This window comes from Dipodomys ordii, unplaced genomic scaffold (assembly GCF_000151885.1).
Source record: "Dipodomys ordii isolate 6190 unplaced genomic scaffold, Dord_2.0 Scaffold50, whole genome shotgun sequence".
Lineage (NCBI taxonomy): Eukaryota > Metazoa > Chordata > Mammalia > Rodentia > Heteromyidae > Dipodomys > Dipodomys ordii.
This window is the reverse complement of record NW_012267266.1, coordinates 2,311,120-2,328,810: the sequence shown is the minus strand read 5'-3', so window position 1 is coordinate 2,328,810 and position 17,691 is coordinate 2,311,120.

Here is a 17,691-nt window from a genome sequence, read left to right as displayed (position 1 = left end):
GACTTGATCAGCCGCTGGTGGACATGTAGGAGGAGGCATTTGGTCAATAGGAAACCAGCTCAGCAGTCTTTTGGGTCTCCTAAGAATCATGGGTTAGGTCCTGGGCCCTCCCAGTTGTTGGGGGGAACAAATCCACCGGGGAGCCTATCCCTGTACGGGCCACCAAATGAAGGAGAAATGTTTTGCAGCCTCCCCTGAGAGGCCCTCTCCTCTTTTGCAGCCTCCCCCGAGATGTGCCCGCACTTTTGTGGCCTCCCCTGCTAGGTACCCCCTTTGTGGCCAAGGCCCTCCTCTCTTTTGTGGCCTCCATGTGAGGCACCCACTCCCCTGTGGGACCCCTCCTCTGCCTTTGTAGTGGGGGTGGAACCTGAAGCTCCAGTTGTGCCAGAAACAATGCACCCTTACTGTCAAAAGCTTCAGCTCTCTCTAGCATTGACCATATGGCTGGTGTGCCATCTTGGTGGTGTGGGAGTTCAGCTGCTATTTTGTGCCAACTCAATTTCCCACCGACTCAACTTGATTCTGGGACCTCTCTCCCTCCCCTCTCCCTACCTCCCCCAGCCTGACCAGTGGTGCCATTATATTATGCCACATGTCAGTGTCTTGTCTCCTGTTTAAAAGTTTCTTGTTGACAAAGTTTTGTGTTTTAAACTGACCACATGGTTCCATCATAATTAGGCAAAGTAATTTAAAAAACCTTAAAATGGCCAATTTTAAAATCTAAGTCCGCTCTATAATCTGTGCACAAATATGTGTCTGTCTGTCAATTTGTCTATATGTAAACAATTATGGTTTCAAGGTTACCAAGTACTCTGCTTACTAAAAATCTTTGTCAATGGAAGTTATGGAGCCTTGCTCCATCACACATGACCAAAAGCTTGCTAATTTGGGGTAAAACACAAGTCACCTTAGATATTTGTTTCTGTAAATGTTAATCCCCACAAGTTAAGACTAGGGGATGTAAAACCAAATGATAAATCTTCAGCCTAGAGGTAAAAGGTATAGCCCAGTGTCTCAATGAAACATTTAAATGCAGATTAAGGTAACTTTAGAAAAAGGGATTAAAAATTGTGAAAATTTGGGAAGTTGTGGGGAGTGGATGGCCTCCCAGACAAAAAAGTTTAAAGATAAAATTGTCTTAAGGTTTATTTCAAGGTAAAAAAGATAAATTAGGATTAATGGAGACCTGAGATTATATCCATTTTGAGATTTACCTAAATTAGGTTCCTCAGCCAGCCATAAATATACTTCTATAAACAGAGTGCTAAACAAGCTACCCTACTGTAGCCCAAGATATAAGCCACTTTAAACAGGCTGCAGAGAGGCAATGGGCAGTACTTAGAGTGCCAATCAGTGCCAGTTTAGAAAACAGAGTTTTATTAAAAAACTCTGACAAGTAATTGTTAGTCAATTATTAACAAGTTATATAACCTCTATCTCATTGATCTCCTTGTTGCTTTAATTGGAAATAAAAGGGCTTTTGTAACAAAGACTCCTTTTGCCAAAGTTCAAAGCCATCCCGGGTACAAATAATCCCTCTAAAACTCCATCTCTCAGCTAATCAGCACAAAGCCAGACTGGAGACATGGCTCGAGAATCACCTCTAAGTATCCAGCCAAAGACTGAACTTGGCATTATGACTCTTAAGTGGTAGTGGTAGAGCACTAGCCTCAAGCAAAAGTGCTCAGGGACAGTGCCCAGGCCTTGAGTCCAAACCTGGTAAATGCTAATTGGGACAAGCTATCTCAGCAATGGACGCTGAGACACCCTCAGGGCAAAGTCAGTCCTGACAATGGAAAACCATGGGGAGGAATAAGAGGAGATGGCATCCTAAATGGAGTCACTTTACACTTGCCCTTTCAAAATTAATCAGAGCCAGATAAAGAGAAATAGTTGCTTCCTCACCTAATGTCCATACCTGTCTACCTTCTAACTGGACAGAAAGTTAACAGTCTTGCCTTTGTTACCTGCTATTTGTATTTATAGCAGCCTCTGACTGGTACTCCCAACCAGTCTATTGTGCTCTCCCCTACTCAGTTACCCAAAAGACCCTAGACACCCCTTCCTGCTTTTCTTGCCCCAAGTTGAGTTATTCCTCCTTCCCTATAAAGGGCTGCAATTGGGCTTCCAAATGGAACTTTTCTGGCCCATGGCCAATGTGTGTTCTCCTATGTCACTCGTGTTGGCTGACCTTATCACCTTGTCAGCTTTTTTCCTGATCTTTCTAAAAGTCTCTTTCAACAGAATAACATCCCCTGACCAGGATACCACTTGGGAATGAGTCAAAGCAATCCTGTTCCTACAGGCAATCAGAGACATCACTTACACTGCCTTGCCTGGTCCAGTGCAGACCCAGACCCTAAAATCCCCAGCTCCAGAGATTCCTTGATGCTCCCAGACCAGCAGGAAGTAGCCAAAAGAGCCCATCCTTCCATGGCATATGCCTCTCTTGGGGCACTAACAACAATTCTTTGCCTTTTATTAATTGTCTTGCATTTTAGACAATTATTGCCATGGAAAAAAGAGGACCTTTACCAACCACTGTCAAGCAGATGCTTCTTGGATGGTACCAAGCCAAGCAATGAAACAGGGACCCCTGACTACTTCACCCCATTACAGCAGGATGTAGCTCCAGAAGAAACAACCTCTACCCATATGCCCCAGCCTGGCACCTCCTATTTTTATTAAACAACAGAGCAGGGAATGTAAGCATTATGCCCACCTTTGGTCCTCAGCTCCTCCCTGACCTGGAGTTCCTGCCATAGAGTTGGCCCCTCCCTCTCTCTGCCCAGGCCCACCTGAACTCCCATCTACCTCACTTCCTATCCCCCAGATGTGTGAAAATATCAAAATGAAACCTTTTTGTACAATTAGTATAAACAAAAAAGAGGGAGGAAAGCATAAAGAGAAAAAAAAGTCAGGTTTGGTAGTTCAAGCCTGTATTCTCCCTACTACTGAGGAGGCAGAGATTGAGAGAAGAGCACCCAAGCAAAAAAATTAGCAAGACTCAATCTCAGGCAGTAAGTCATGTCTGGTGGTGTGCCTGTGACCTAAGCTATCCTGGAAAGAATAGGCATGGGCAAGAAAGGTTGAGGCCAGCCCCAAACAAAAGCATGACACTACCTTAAAAATAACTAAGCCAGGGGGCTGGGAAGGTGGCTCAGTGGTAGAGTGCTTGCCTTGCATGCTTGAGGCCCTGGGTTCAATTCCTCAGCACCACATAAGCAAAAAGAAAAAAGCCAGAAGTGTCGCTGTGGCTCAAGTGGTAGAGCACTAGCCTTGAGCTGAAGAGCTGAGGGACAGCATCCAGGCCCAGAGTTCAGGCCCCATGACTGGACCCCCCCAAAAAAAAATAAAAAAACTAAGCCACTAAAGTGGCTCAGGCAGTACAAAGTCCATGAGTTCAAACCATGGTCCTGCTCAAGACTCCACATAGAGCTCCCCTATGACCCAGCAATCCCACTTTTGGGCATTTACTCAAATGTTCACAAACAAGACTGCACTAAAGCTACCAGCATGACTATGTTTATTGCAGCATTATTTCCAATAGCTAAGATATGGAACCAACCCAGACGCCCCTCAGTAGATGAATGGATCGAGTAAATGTGGTATATATACACAATGGAATTCTATGCCTCCATCAGAAAGAATGGCATTGCCCCATTTGTTAGGAAATGGAAAGACTTGGAAAAAATTATATTAAGTGAAGTAAGCCAGGCCCAAAGAAACATAGGTCCCATGGTTTCCCTTATTTGCAATAACTAGTATATGTCTGAGTCAAGCAGAAAAGATCAGATAAGTTGATGTTAGGGAAATGAACCCTAAGATATGTATTCAAATGTTTTTTTTCTTTCACGCAATTGTTTCTAACACATTTATAAGATGATTTCTTTGTTGCTTTGTATGTCCCTCCCCCATGGTAGAACCCCTGTTTTCACTGTATTTGATATCAGTATAATTTGTGGAGAGGAAGGGAAAAAACAAATCGTTTAAATAGGGATACAGGTGGACCCATTGCAACAATGAGTTGTACAAGGGGGGAATGGGGGGGGATGGGAAGGGATGGGAAGGGGAAACAAAGGAGGAGGTTAGAATGCTTGATAAATGTACTCATTATCTTGCCCATGTAATTGTAACCCCTCTGTACAATATTTTCACAATAAAAACAAGAAATGTACTCATTATCTTGCCCATGTAATTGTAACCCCTCTGTACAGTATTTTCACAATAAAAAAAATAAAGAGGTATTTTGCTTCAGGGCAACAGGAATTGTTACCTTGAAAGCATGTCAGGAATTAGCTAGACTCCACCCATTGAAAGCCCTAGAGTGTAAAAGCCTCAACTCATTTAAAAGAGTTGTCTTGAGAAGAAAGCCCTGAGGCACTTGGGTTCCACAGAGCCACCCAGAAGTTGTTTTGCCAGGATTTTCCCACCATATTCAGCCACCCACTCAGAGACTTCTTCGCCATTGTCCAATCAGGCCTATCTACTTCTCCAGCCAGTGGCAGATCTTGACATCATTCATGTGATACTGGTTTTGTAGGCATACAGAATGCCAAATGCTATGGGATCATGGAGGCTTTCATTCTTTTGAAAGGAAGGCAAAGGAAGCCATGCAGAATGTGGCATTGTCAGAATCCCCTGAAGGCAGCCCCCAAAAGCAATAAAGGATGTTATTATAGAGAAGATGCAAGAGCAGCAATGGACATCTTAGGAAGTTAGAGATGTGGGAATCTGAAACATGTGCCAAAGAAAGCTTCAGTTATGGCAGCCTGCCCAAGAGAAGAGCAATGTGGGCTATAGTCAATTAGGCCATATTGGCAGCAACACCCAAACTCTTTGAAGTTCACATGGTACCAACCTGGGATCTATATGCCAGACATGGAATTATAGAATTTAATGTTTATCTTTGAAATAAGGATACTTGGTCCAACTGGTGTCATCTTGGCAATGGGGTAGATGATAAAGAATTGGGTTTAACTGGTGCCATCTTGTCTTCTTGATGGATACAGGTGGAATCTCACCCCTGGGTAATGGGCATTACTGAATTCCTAGAGGTAGGGATGGGGACTTGGACAATAAGTTACTGGACTTGCCATACCATGAACTTGAGAAACTCTCAAGCTCCCTGTGACCTTGCCCCCTGACCATGACCCTGTCTAGGTCCTGACCAGCTTAGGCACCATTTTGCACCTTGCCTTGTATCTCCTGACTTGTTAGTCCTTCGTCCTCCCTGCAAAAGATGGACGGGGTCCCAAGAAAGGTAAGTGCCCTGCTCCCCCGTTCCCCAGCCTCCCTTAGCCCTAGAGACAATCAGATGCAGTGGGGAGTCAAGTCAAGCAAGAACTCGTTTATTACCTCACAGCAAGCACTTTTTAAAGCAATAGACCTCGTGGCCATGGGAGGGGAGGAAAAGGAACCAACCAATCACTGTAAAGGTCACCCTATCATGCGCCTAAGCTTTCTATACTTTCCCTGCTGTCCAGGAGCTGTTCATGCACTGACGTATCCAATCAGATTGTAATGAAAACAACTCAGGCTCTGCCCACTCAACTCCCTCTCAGCACCATCTTTGCTGCCCATGTGCCCCACACTGACTCTCCTCAGGTCACCATGGCATCCCTCTTCAACTCTGCATTAGAATTGATCCTGTTTGTTTAGATAGTTTTTCTGTTCCTTTTTTTTGCTTTATTACCCTCATGGCTCAGTTTTCTAACAGTGTTAAGTGTACTCAAGAATGCAAGTTTTCTGAAGACATGTGTCCACCTGCAGTTGCTGCTTTCTAATAAAGACTCCCAATTTGACCTCTCAAAATGTGGCTTCTCTATATCTCACAATTGAATTCTCATAGAACACCTTCATTCTTGTTTTGTTCTTCTCTTTCTTTTTTATGTTTCTATTCCTCCTTTTTAAAAAAATGTGCTGTGCCATTGTAACTTGGATATGTGTAACATTTTTTCTTTTTATAGAAATAACATCAAGAATTTCCTTTCCGTCTCAGAGAAGTCTTTGGACTTGGACTTTTAGCAATACTGAAGCTGTTAAGACTTTGACCACTCTTGGAGATGGACTGGATGCATTTTGAGATGGACATAAGCCTTTGGGACCAATGAAGGAATATTATAATTTGGATATGTAATGTTGCTTAAAGACTTGTGTTGAAGACTTGGTCTTGAGCTGGGGGCACTACTGGGAGGTAATATGTTACAGAAAAAAATAGACCAAGTGAAACACTTGGAGAAGTATGAGTAATGGGTTTATTTAAAAGGATTTTTTCTCCAGTCTGAGAAAGTGCTTTAAAAACTTGCAAGGTTTTAATACATGTGTTTAGGTTGAGGAGAGGGATGGAGACAGAGAAGTCATGCAGACTGTGGTTTGGATATGGCCACAAGGGTTAGGAAACCAGTGATTTATAATCATAGCAGCTTCCTGTAATTATCTGTGTTTTATGTCAACCAAGTTCCTTGACAATAGAACTATATGAGTTAAACCACAGTTGTAAGAAGTAGGTCACTTTTGAAGTCTATAATGGGATCATTCTTCTCCTTCTCCTCCTCCTCCTCCTCCTCCTTTTCCTCTTCCTTCTCTTCCTCTTCCTCCTCCTCTTCCTCCTTCTCCTCCTCCTCTTGATCTTCTTCTTCTTCCTCCTCCTCCTCCTTCTCTTCCTCCTCCTCCTCCTCTTTCTTCTCTTCCTCCTTCCCCCTTTTCCCCTCCTTCTCCTTTTTTTCTCCTTTTCTTCCCCCCTCCTTCTTCTTCTCCTTCTCCTCCTCCACTTCCTCTTCTACCTCACTCCTCCTCTCTCTCCTTCATGGCTGCCACAAGGAAACAATTTTGCTCTGCTATATGCTTCTGCCACCAAGTTGTGCCTCAGTAAGATCTAAAAGCAAGGGAGCCAAGCTGGCTGTACAGTGAAACCTCAGAAGCTGTAGCTTGGGCAAAACAAAGGAGGAGGCAACAATGCTCAATAGGAATGTACCTTGCTCATGTAACTGTAACCCCTCTGTACAGCATTTTTACAATAAAAAATGTACAAAAAATCTTTCACCTTTTCAGTTGCTTTTCACAGGTACTTTCTCATAGCAACAGAAAGCTGACTAATACAATGAGGATGAAAAATGAATTTTCTCTTCTCTCCTAACTCTCCTCAAATGCAGTACATATGACTTTTTAGAGAATTTGGATTTAGAAATAAGTTGCAGTTGATAACAGCTAATTCAGTACTACACTTTCACATTGACCTTGTTTCCTGCATTACTCTCTTGGTCCCTAACTTGTTTCCTAGGATACCACTCACTAATAAACTAGCAGCATATAAACTCTTTGCCCTATATTATAGGTTTTCTTTGTGTGGGGTAAGGGGTATAAGAAAAGAAAAAAGGGGCTGGGAAGGTAGCTCAGTGGTAGAGCGCATGCCTTGCATGCATGAAGCCCTGTGTTCAATTCCTCAACACCACATAAGCAAAAAGAAAAAAGCTTGAAATGGTGCTGTGGCTCAAGTGGTAGAGCACTAGCCTTGAGCTGAAGAGCTGAGGGACAGCGCCCAGGCCCAGAGTTCAGGCCTCACGACCGGACCCCCCTCCAAAAAAAAAGAACCGAACGGAGAACCCAGTAGTCCAACAGGCCTTATTTAGGCCAGGGAAGGGCCTAAATAATTAAACCTGGGAAGAGCAACCAAGTCTCCTTCAGGCCAGTGGAAGGGTAAATGGTGTAGGGGCCTTACAACTAGGGTCACTATTAAGCAGATAAAATAAAATCAGGTGGGACAGGTGGAAGCTGGCTGAGGTGGAGGTGGGCTGAGATGAAGGTGGAGTAGGAAAGAAATCTTGAATAGATGGTTTAAGGTTTCAACAGCATTTGTGTCTTCCTGGGGTGTTAGTGCCAGACATGGCCTCGTTTCAGGCTGTCTTCCAAGACCACTGGGTAGGATTGTTTAAGGGTAAGTGGAGGGAAAATAATTCAGGATGATCAGCAACAAGGACAGTTCTAATATATGGCTGTCAAGAGGGAAGGTGAGTGCTTTCAATTTCAGTTATTTTCCATCAAGGGGAATCCAAGCTAATAAAAGGAGAACTTATATGCATACAGGTATGTATCTATAAAATTACCATCATGATAAACCCAAACATTTTAAATGGTTTCTTTCAAGATGAAGCATCAAGAATTAATTGAGTGTAGAAAGAGTAAAAGTTCTTTGGGTAATGTTCTATAAAAATTCTGAACCATGTAACTTATTACTGGTGAGAATTAAAATATTATGCTGGCTTGTGGCTGGTGACTCACATCTGTAATCCTAGCTACTCAGGAGGCTGAGAGCTGATCATTGTGAGTCAAAGCCAGCCTAGACAGAAAGGTCTGCAAGACATTCATCTCCAATTAACCAGCAAAAACCCAAAAGTGGAGCTGTGGCTCAAATGGCAGTGCACCGACCTTGAGTGAGAAAGCCAAGTGAGAGTGAGACCCTGAGTTCAAGCCCTAGTATCAGCACAAAAAATTATGTTAAACAAAATACAAAACACATACACACAAATTGTATAGTTCCATGCATACTAAATATTCAAAACATGTAAATTCAAAGGGATGGGAAGCAAGGTAGAAAATAACTAGAATAAGAGAAGATAATGACATCATTGTTCACTTAAAAGTGTTTAAACTGATTAGTTTGATTATAAATAGAGATAGACACACATTATGGCTATATGTATTATATATACATATATTTACATGTTACCATAATTAAGAAATGAGGGAAAATATTCATTTTTAAAGAACTATATAGACTGAGGGTATAGTTCAAGTTGTAAACCACTTGTCTAGCATGTATGATATCCTGGATTCAGTCCCTACCACTGAGAAACATTATTTTTAATTTAAATTTTAAAAAAACCTGAATAGCTGATTAAAACCTATGAAAATATTTTTCCTCACTAATTAAGAAAATACAAAACTAAAAAAAATATTTAAAGGAAATGAAAGTGAAATAAAGACAATTCAAGACAAAATTATCACTGGCAGACTAATTGAAGGTAATTCTAATAAATTGTTTCAGCTAGAAATCAAATTAGCTTAGTAGAGAAGACAATTATGAGACAGCAATAAATCTAATTTGCACAGAGGACACTAAGTACCAGACATTTCACAAACTCTATAAGGTAATAATTCTCATTTTGCAGTTAAGGAAAATGAAACACAGCCAGAAAACTTGCCTGTTTACATACTTGGTAAGTGTCAGAGCCAAGACATAAACTCACATATTGGGAATTTAAAATCTGTGTTCCTAAACACTTACAAGGCTGAAGTGAAACAACTAACAACAACAAAAAAAAAGTGTTAGGCCAATAAAAGATGCTGGCAGGGATGTGGCCAAAAGGGAGCTCTACTGCACTGTTGGTGGGAATGTAAATTCATTCTACCACTCTAGAAAGCAGTATGGAGGTTTCTCAAAAGACTAAACATACAGCTTTCTTATGACCCATCAAGTCCACTCCTGGGCATTTATCCAATTGACCACAATCTAGGCCATGCTAAAGCCACCAGCACAACCATGTTCATTGCAGCATCGTTTACCCAGATGCTCCTCAGTGGACTAATTGGTCAATAAAATGTCTCTCTCTCCTCTCTCTCTCTCACACACACACATACACACACACACACACACACATACACACACACACAATGGAATTTTATGATTCCATCAGAAATAATGACATTGTTCTTTTCATAAGTAAATGGAAAGACTTGGAAAAAATTATATTTAGAGAAGTAAGCCAGACCCAAAGAAACATTGGTAATAATTAGAAATCTATACATAAACCCAATGGATAATAAAAGGCAAAAAATTACTCGGACATGATACATTAAACAATACTCTAAACATTCGCACAGTGAAACCAAAGTAGGATATTCTTAGGAAAGGATCATAAGGGCTCAATAGCTATGTACAAATGATCATATAAAATGCTGTTTATCCAAATGAACTCCAAAGTGGAAATAAGAGGTGCTTTTATTTTAGTTTTTGCATTTTCTTCTACTTTTTCCCTTTTGTCACTATATTTGATTTCTGTACCTTTTGTGTGTAAGTGCATCTGATTTAGGGAGGGGAAGGGAAAGCACAGAAACAGTGGGAAAAGGGGTGAACTAATTCAGCAGTGATACTCACTAGATACTATGTTGGAAATAAACTATACCACTTGGGGGCAGGGAGGTCAGGTGACATTGTTCAAAAGAAATGTACTCAATACCTGACTTATATAACTATAACCCTTCTGTATATCACCTCTACAAAAAAAGTTAGGCTTAGCAGAGCACACCTCTAATCCCAGATTTGGAAGGCAAAGAGAATGTAAGTAGACTGATAAGCTGAAGCAAGCAGCAATCAAATAACGAAACAATAATGTTACACAGGGTTTGAAAATGTGTAGTTACAGAGAGCCTTTGTGTAGGAAATGAGATAACCAGAATAAACTATCTTAAGATTATGCTAAGGTTTGGGCCAGGACTGTAAAGCAAACAAATATGAATTACATAGACTGGAAAAGAAGAAACAGAGTTATTATGTGCAGGTGCTATGAAAAAATACACAGGAAATCAAATACCACTTACAGATAGTTTAAAAAGCACTTAGTATGGTTACTGAATTGGAAAATAAGTACACAGTCAATACACCAGCCAAAAACAATTCAAATTACAATCACACACAAAAAATCAAGTAGCTAGAAGTAAATCTAACTACTAATTACTGTCTATATGTGGAAATTATGACTTTATAAAGAGATACTGCTGGGTACCAGTTGTTAGAAAAATTGAAAAAGGAAAAGGCTTCAATGTCTCATCAGGCTAGGACTGTTTATTGAGGAACAATGAGGGGCTACAACCTTCCCATAGGATTGGAGGTGGTGCCAGGAGGTGGGGTTAGAGTTAGGCTTTAGTGGAGTCTGAGCAGTGAGACAAAGGTTACTTGAGTTCAGTACAGGGAAGGTGACTGCAGGTGCAGGTAGATTTAATAATTGACTCCCTTATGGTTAGGGAGCAGGGGGGAGTGACCGTACTTCCAAGGTCTCAAGCTTTTTAATGTTCAAACATCGCTACATCTGTCTTCCCTTGACTGTTTGACCTTCTCAGGGTCCAGTTCTTAGTCTTCTCTCCAATCTTTTATTTCCTGTTTTGTCAGTCCTGGGGCTTCACCTCAGGGCCTGGCACTGTCCCTGAGCTTCTTTTGCTCAAGGCTAGCACTGTGCCACTTAACCACAGTTCTACTTCCAACTTTTTCTGTTTATTTGGTACTGAGGTATCGAACCCAGGGCTTCAAGCATGCTAGGCAAGCACTTTACCACTAAGCCACATTCACAGCTCCTGTCCAATCTCTTAACCCTTTCCTGATCTCACAGCTCCACCTCAGAGTTCAGTACAAATTAGGCCCACAATGGAATGTTTACAGCCAGGCTTAGGTCAGATTGCCCTGCCTGCATCAAGCACATCTGGGGTTTTGCCTGATGTCTGTATGCCCCTGGGAAAATAGGGTAGGGATCAATCCTTCATGTTCTGTTTTTGGATACATAAAAAGATTGGGCCAAGGGCTGGGAAGGTAGCTCAACGGTAGAGTGCATGCCTTGCAAGCATGAGGCCCTGGGTTCGATTCCTCAGCACCACATATACAGAAAAAGCCAGAAGTGGCACTGTGGCTCAAGTGGTAGAGCGCTAGCCTTGAGCTGAAGAGCTGAGGGACAGCGCCCAGACCCAGAGTTCAGTCCCCATGACCGGCCAAAAAAAAAAAAAGATTGGGCCAAGAGGGTAAAGGTTAAGTCCTTCACCTGTGGCTGATGGCTATAATCTTAGTTATTAAGGAAGCTGAGGTCTGAGGGTCATGGTTTGAAGCTAGCCAGGCAAGAAAGGCCATGAGACTCTTATTTGTAGTTAACCACCCAAAAAAATTCAAAAGTAGAGCTGTGGCTCAAGTGGTAGGGCCTTGGCTTGAGCATAAACAGCTCAGGGACAGCATCCAGGCCCTGAGTTCAAGCCCTAGAACCAACACAAAAGAAAAGCAATGCCCAAAATCTAAAGCAAAAAATTTCAAGCTCTTAATGCAAATATGCAAATATATCTGAGGCCTTAAGGAAGAAACACCTTTCTAAGACACTAAGTAAAACCAAGAATTCTGAGGATTTATCATTCAATAAAGGTAAGGCAGGAAGATACATATCACAACACACAAACTGAAGAAAAAATTAGTATCAAGGTAGTTGTTGGTGGCTCATGCCTGTAATCCTAGCTACTCAGAAGTCTGAGTATCCTCAGACATCTGAGTATTAAAGTTTCAAACCAGCAGAAGTAGGAAAATCTGTGAGACTCATCTCCAATTAACCACTAAAAACTCCAGAAGTGGAGGTGTAGCTCAAGTGTCAGTTTTGAATACAAGAGATTATGGAAAGAACTCAAGCCCAGAGTTCAAGGACCAGGACCAAATTAATATCAAGAATATATAGAAAAAAGGAATATATAGAGCTGGGGATGTTGGCAGTGGTAGGTCACTTGTCTAGCATGTAGATGTAGAAGGCTGTGGTTCCCATTCTCAGCAGAAAAGAGAGAGGAGGGGCTGAGGAGAGAGAGAGAAGAGAAAGAGAAAGACTAAAAAACCCTCAATGTTGTAAAACATAGAAGTCCAATAGATTCAAAACCTGTAAATTATAATTGAGAATGATAATCAGGGGAAACACTTTGGAAAATAGTTAAGCATTATATATTTATTTGATTGGTTGTTTTTGTTTTGTGGGTTTTTTTTGAGAACAAGTCTTTCTATGTAGCTCATGATCAAAGTACCCCAACTTCGTGGGGCCAATGGGACTTAAACCCACTATTAGTGGAGTCACCAGCACTCAGTCAATCTGGCTGGAAACCTTTTATTAGCCACATGGTGATGGTCTCCAGCTCACAGAGCTTTGGAGAATAGCCCTGTTTGCTTTTCATGGAGGATTTTTAAGGAAGGGGTTGCACGTAAGTGATGTTTGCCAAAGCAAACAAGCAGGGGTACAGAGCCAAAACATAGCCTTGAGTCACAAGAGCATAGGCAAAACATAATCTTGACTTGGTCAGCATGACCAATACTACCAATGCTATTGACATTATTGATACTGATTACAAAAAGTCAAAACACAAAACAGAAGTCAAAACACAACCTTGGGTAGTCTATTTTATAGAAATCATTTTTATTATAAGCTCCTGACTAATACAGCAACTCAGTATAGCTGATGATAAGCCTCAAGGTTGTCAGTGGCCTTCAGCAAAGTTTGTGGTAAACTGCAAAGCTGCCAGCTTGGTAAACTTGAGTGTGGGAGAGATGTTCTTTTGCTTTTCTTTTTCCACCAGTATGGTGCTTGAACACAGGACCTGGGCACTGTCCATGAGCCTCTCAGTGTTCAAGGCTAGCTTTCTACCACTTAGCAACAGCACCACTTCTGCTTTTTCTGCTTATGTAATGGGAAGAATCAAATCCAGGGCGTCATGCAATCTATGCAAGCACTCTACCACTGAGCCACATTCCCAGCCCTGTTCTTTTGCTTTGTAGCAAGGATGGAAAAGGCTTAGGCTGACTACTGGCCATTTGACCTGGAGTTTCTCTCTACAGAGGGGTTCTTCCTTTAATATTTGGCCCCATTTTTAATAATCAATCATTTTGTTCTGTTTTCTGATTTCACATTTTGCAATGATCATGTGAAATCACAGGAATGTACCATAATTCCCAGCTATTGAATTTAGATTAATTTTATTCTTAAATCTTTGAGAGCTCCTAGAATTTCTATTCTTAGACATGTGTATACTCAAGAAAAACTGTTTTATAGTTATATCAGAAACTAAATTGATATCTAAAAATATCAGTACTGACAGTGTACCCAGAGCAAAAATCGGAAAATATTCTAAATTTAATTCACTAAATGGATAAACTGTGGTGTTCCACCCACATGGAATATTTTACAGCAGTCAAAATTAATGAACAACAATGACAAAAGATTATTATCATTTGTAAGCTTTTAGGTAAAATATTAAGTAAAAAAATAATTGCCAAAGTAATATAGCAACTATCTTATTAGTAGAGTATTTTTAAAATTAAATATGTGTTTTTATTTTATATTTGCTTTCTATACTTAACTCAGGTGCTTTTTATTTACCTCTTATATTTACTACTCAAAGTTCAAGTTGAAATTTTCTTTTTGTTTTTTTTTAATTTTTAAAAAAAAATTTTGACAGTCCTGGGTCTTGAACATCAGGACTTAGGCACTATCCTTGAGCTCCTATTTGCTCAAGGCTAGCACTCTACAATTTGAGCCACAGTGCCACTTCTGGATTTTTCTGTGATTAATTGGAGATGAGTCTCATGGACTTTTCTGTTTCTGCCTGGGCTGGCTTCCAATCATGATCCTTAAGTCTCAGCCTCCTGAGTAGCTAGGATTTACAGGCATGAGTCACTGGCATACAGCTGAAAATTTCTTTTAAAAATTATTGTTATTATAAAGGTGATATACATAGGAGTGACAGGTACATAAGTCAGGTAAAGAAGAGTACATTTCATTTTGGACAATGTCACCCCTTTCCTCATTCTCTCCCAGTTTTTCCCTCCAAACCCCACCAACAAGTTGTATAGTTCATTTTCAACATAGTGTGCAGTGAGTATCATTGTTGCATTTGTTCACCCTTGGTCCCTCCACTTCTGTGCTTCTCCCTTAAACTCCCAAAGAGTATAAATGAACAAACAGGACAAAAAGAAAATGAAGTAACAAAGAAAAAGAATCTCTTGTTTCTATTTTCTGGAGTTCATTTCCATAAATTTATTGTGTATGATCAGATATGCATTGGCATTGTGCCTTTGTGTTCCACTCCTAAAAGTATCCTCCTTAGTCTCACTGTGTATCAATGCCCTGAGTCCTGTATAATTTATAATATCCCAGCGTATTTTAGATCTAGCTTCTGCATATGAGAAAACATGTACCATTTGTCTCTTCTGAGCTTTGCTTACCTCACTTAACATGATTTGTTCTAGGCTGATCCATTTCCCTACAAATGACTTATTATTCTTTCTAATTGCTGTGCAAGTGTATAAGTGTATCTGGGCTATTGTTGGGCTATTGTGAATAGGGCAGCAATGAATATGGATGTGAAAGTGTCTTTATGGTATTCTGGCTTGTGATGTTCTGGATAGATGCCCAAGAGTAGTATGGCTGGGTCATAGGGAAGATGTATGTTTAGTTTTTGGAGGAACCTCCAGACTGATGTCCAGAGTTGTTGTACTATTTTACAACCTCTTCAACAGTACAGTAGGGTTCCTTTTTTTCCACATCCCCACCAGCATTTGTTGCTCAAATTCACAATGTTAGTCAATCTAATCAGGATGAGAAGGAATCTAAGAGTTGTTTTCATTTGATTTCCTTTATGACTAGGGATAATGAGCATTTCTTCATGTGTTTTGTGAATTTTTTGGTTTGTTTGTTTTGCCATTCTTACCTCTTCTTCTAAAAAGGCTCCCTATAGCTCCTTTGCCCGTTTAGTGATTGGTTTATTACCTTTGGAAGGAGTTAGTTTCTTGAACTCTTTGTATATTTTGGATATTAGGTCTTTGTCAGATGTATTACTATAAAGATTTTTTTCCTAATCTGTTGGCTAGAATATTTTCTTTGTGCCAGTATTGGGCTTGAACTAAGAGCCTAGGTGCTATCCCTTAGCTTTCTTATTCAAGGCTAGTGCTCTACTAGTGCTTGAGCCATACTTCATCTCTGGCTTTTGGGTGGTTAATTGGAGATGAGATTCTCATAGACTTTTCTGCCTGTGCTGACTTCAAATGATGATCCTCAGATCTTAGCCTTTGGAGTAGCTAGGATTACAGGCATAAACCACCAGCACCTGGCTATTACTATAAAACGTTATATAACTAGATGAATAAGCTAGGTATAGTAGTCTGTACCCATATTCACTGAGACAGGAGGATGTCTTGAGCCTATAAATGCTTAACTAATCTTAGGCAACACAGATACCTTATCTTCTTAAAAAAAAACAAAACTACAGAGCTTAGATAGATGAATGACCAATGCATAGACTACTAATAAGAATCTAAATAATCCAAGCCTTTAAACTAAGGTCCATATGGGATAGAGTACAAAGCACACAGAGAGACCAAGGAAGTATTCTTGCCAGAAAGTTGATTTAACCTCAACTAAGCCTTTAGGCCCACACCTCAGAAGACTTCCTGCCTAGTCCTGCCACTTGAATATCTAAGTATAATGCTGTAATGTTGAACAAAAACATATCTACATGATTCAGCTTTGATTATAGGAGGCAAAGTGAAAAGAGAGGGTAGGAGCAAACATAACAATAGAAGCAGAAGCTGTAATTACTCCTTGCTACTTAGGAGGCTGAGATCTTAGGATTGCGGTTCAATGCCAGCCCAGGCAGGAAAGGTTGTGAGACTCTTTATCTCCAATTAGCCACCTAAAAAATAGAAGTAGATCTGTGCAAAGTTGTAGAGAGCTAGTCTTGAGAAAAAAAAAAGCTCAGGGAAGGGATAAGAATGGACTTAATGGTAGACTGCTTGAATCCATGCATGAAGCCACGGGTTCAATTCCTCAGTAAAAAGCCAGAAGTAGTGCTGTGGGTCAAGTGGTTGAATACTGGCCTTGAGCAAAAGAACTTCAGGAACAGTGCCAAGGCCCTAAGTTGAAGACAATGACGACAAAAAAGGAGAAAAGCAGAAAGTAGAAAAATAAAGACAGGTATATGCTGTAGGATCCAGACACAAACCTCAAGACTAATTTTAATTCTGCCTTGCACGATCTTCATGACAAAATGAGAAAGCCTGAGTCCCATAAGATGCCTTATACCCAGTGCCAATGAGATGAGAACATGTCATCTTTTTGTAACATAGCAAGAAGCAACAGTACTGTCAAAAGGAATTGGCCATTTCTCCAAGGGCACATTTCTTTCCAGCACAAAAGCACTATTCGTATTTAATCAGAAAATATGTGTGAAGAGATAATTTAATTAGTATTTATTCAAGAGTCCAGGTTTTTGAGGACAAACTTCTCTATAAATACTCCCTCTACAAACACAATTACCTGGCTTCACAGAGAAAATAATACCCTCTTTGAGGACTTATTTTCACACAGAGAATGTGTAGTTGTTAAAAAAAATGTCATTTTTCTACAAAACTACATACCTACCTTACCTGTGAAACTTTTCACTTCAGCCCACAGACTAAAGCCAGTGATATTAAATGTTTTAGTTTTGAAAAAGTCATCGATACTTCTGCAGTGAACAAAGAACATCAGTTCAGATAACTATCAACCAACCTTGTAGAAGTAGAAAACAGGAACATTATAGTTGACTATTTAAATATTATTAACCAGGAAGTGAATTTAAATGCTGTATTTAGGAGGAAGTTAGGCATATTGTGAACAGTGAACCTTATAAAGCAAGCCATGGATGGATCTGGACAAGGGATCCAACATTGAACTAATTTACTTTCTTAAAAAGATCTCAAAGAGGGGCTGGGAAGGTGGCTCAGTGGTAGAGTGCTTGCCTTGCATGCACGAGGCCCTGGGTTCGATTCCTCAGCACCACATAAGAAAAAAGCCGGAAGTGGCGCTGTGGCTCAAGTGGTAGAGCACTAGCCTTGAGCTGAAGAGCTGAGGGACAGCGCCCAGGCCCAGAGTT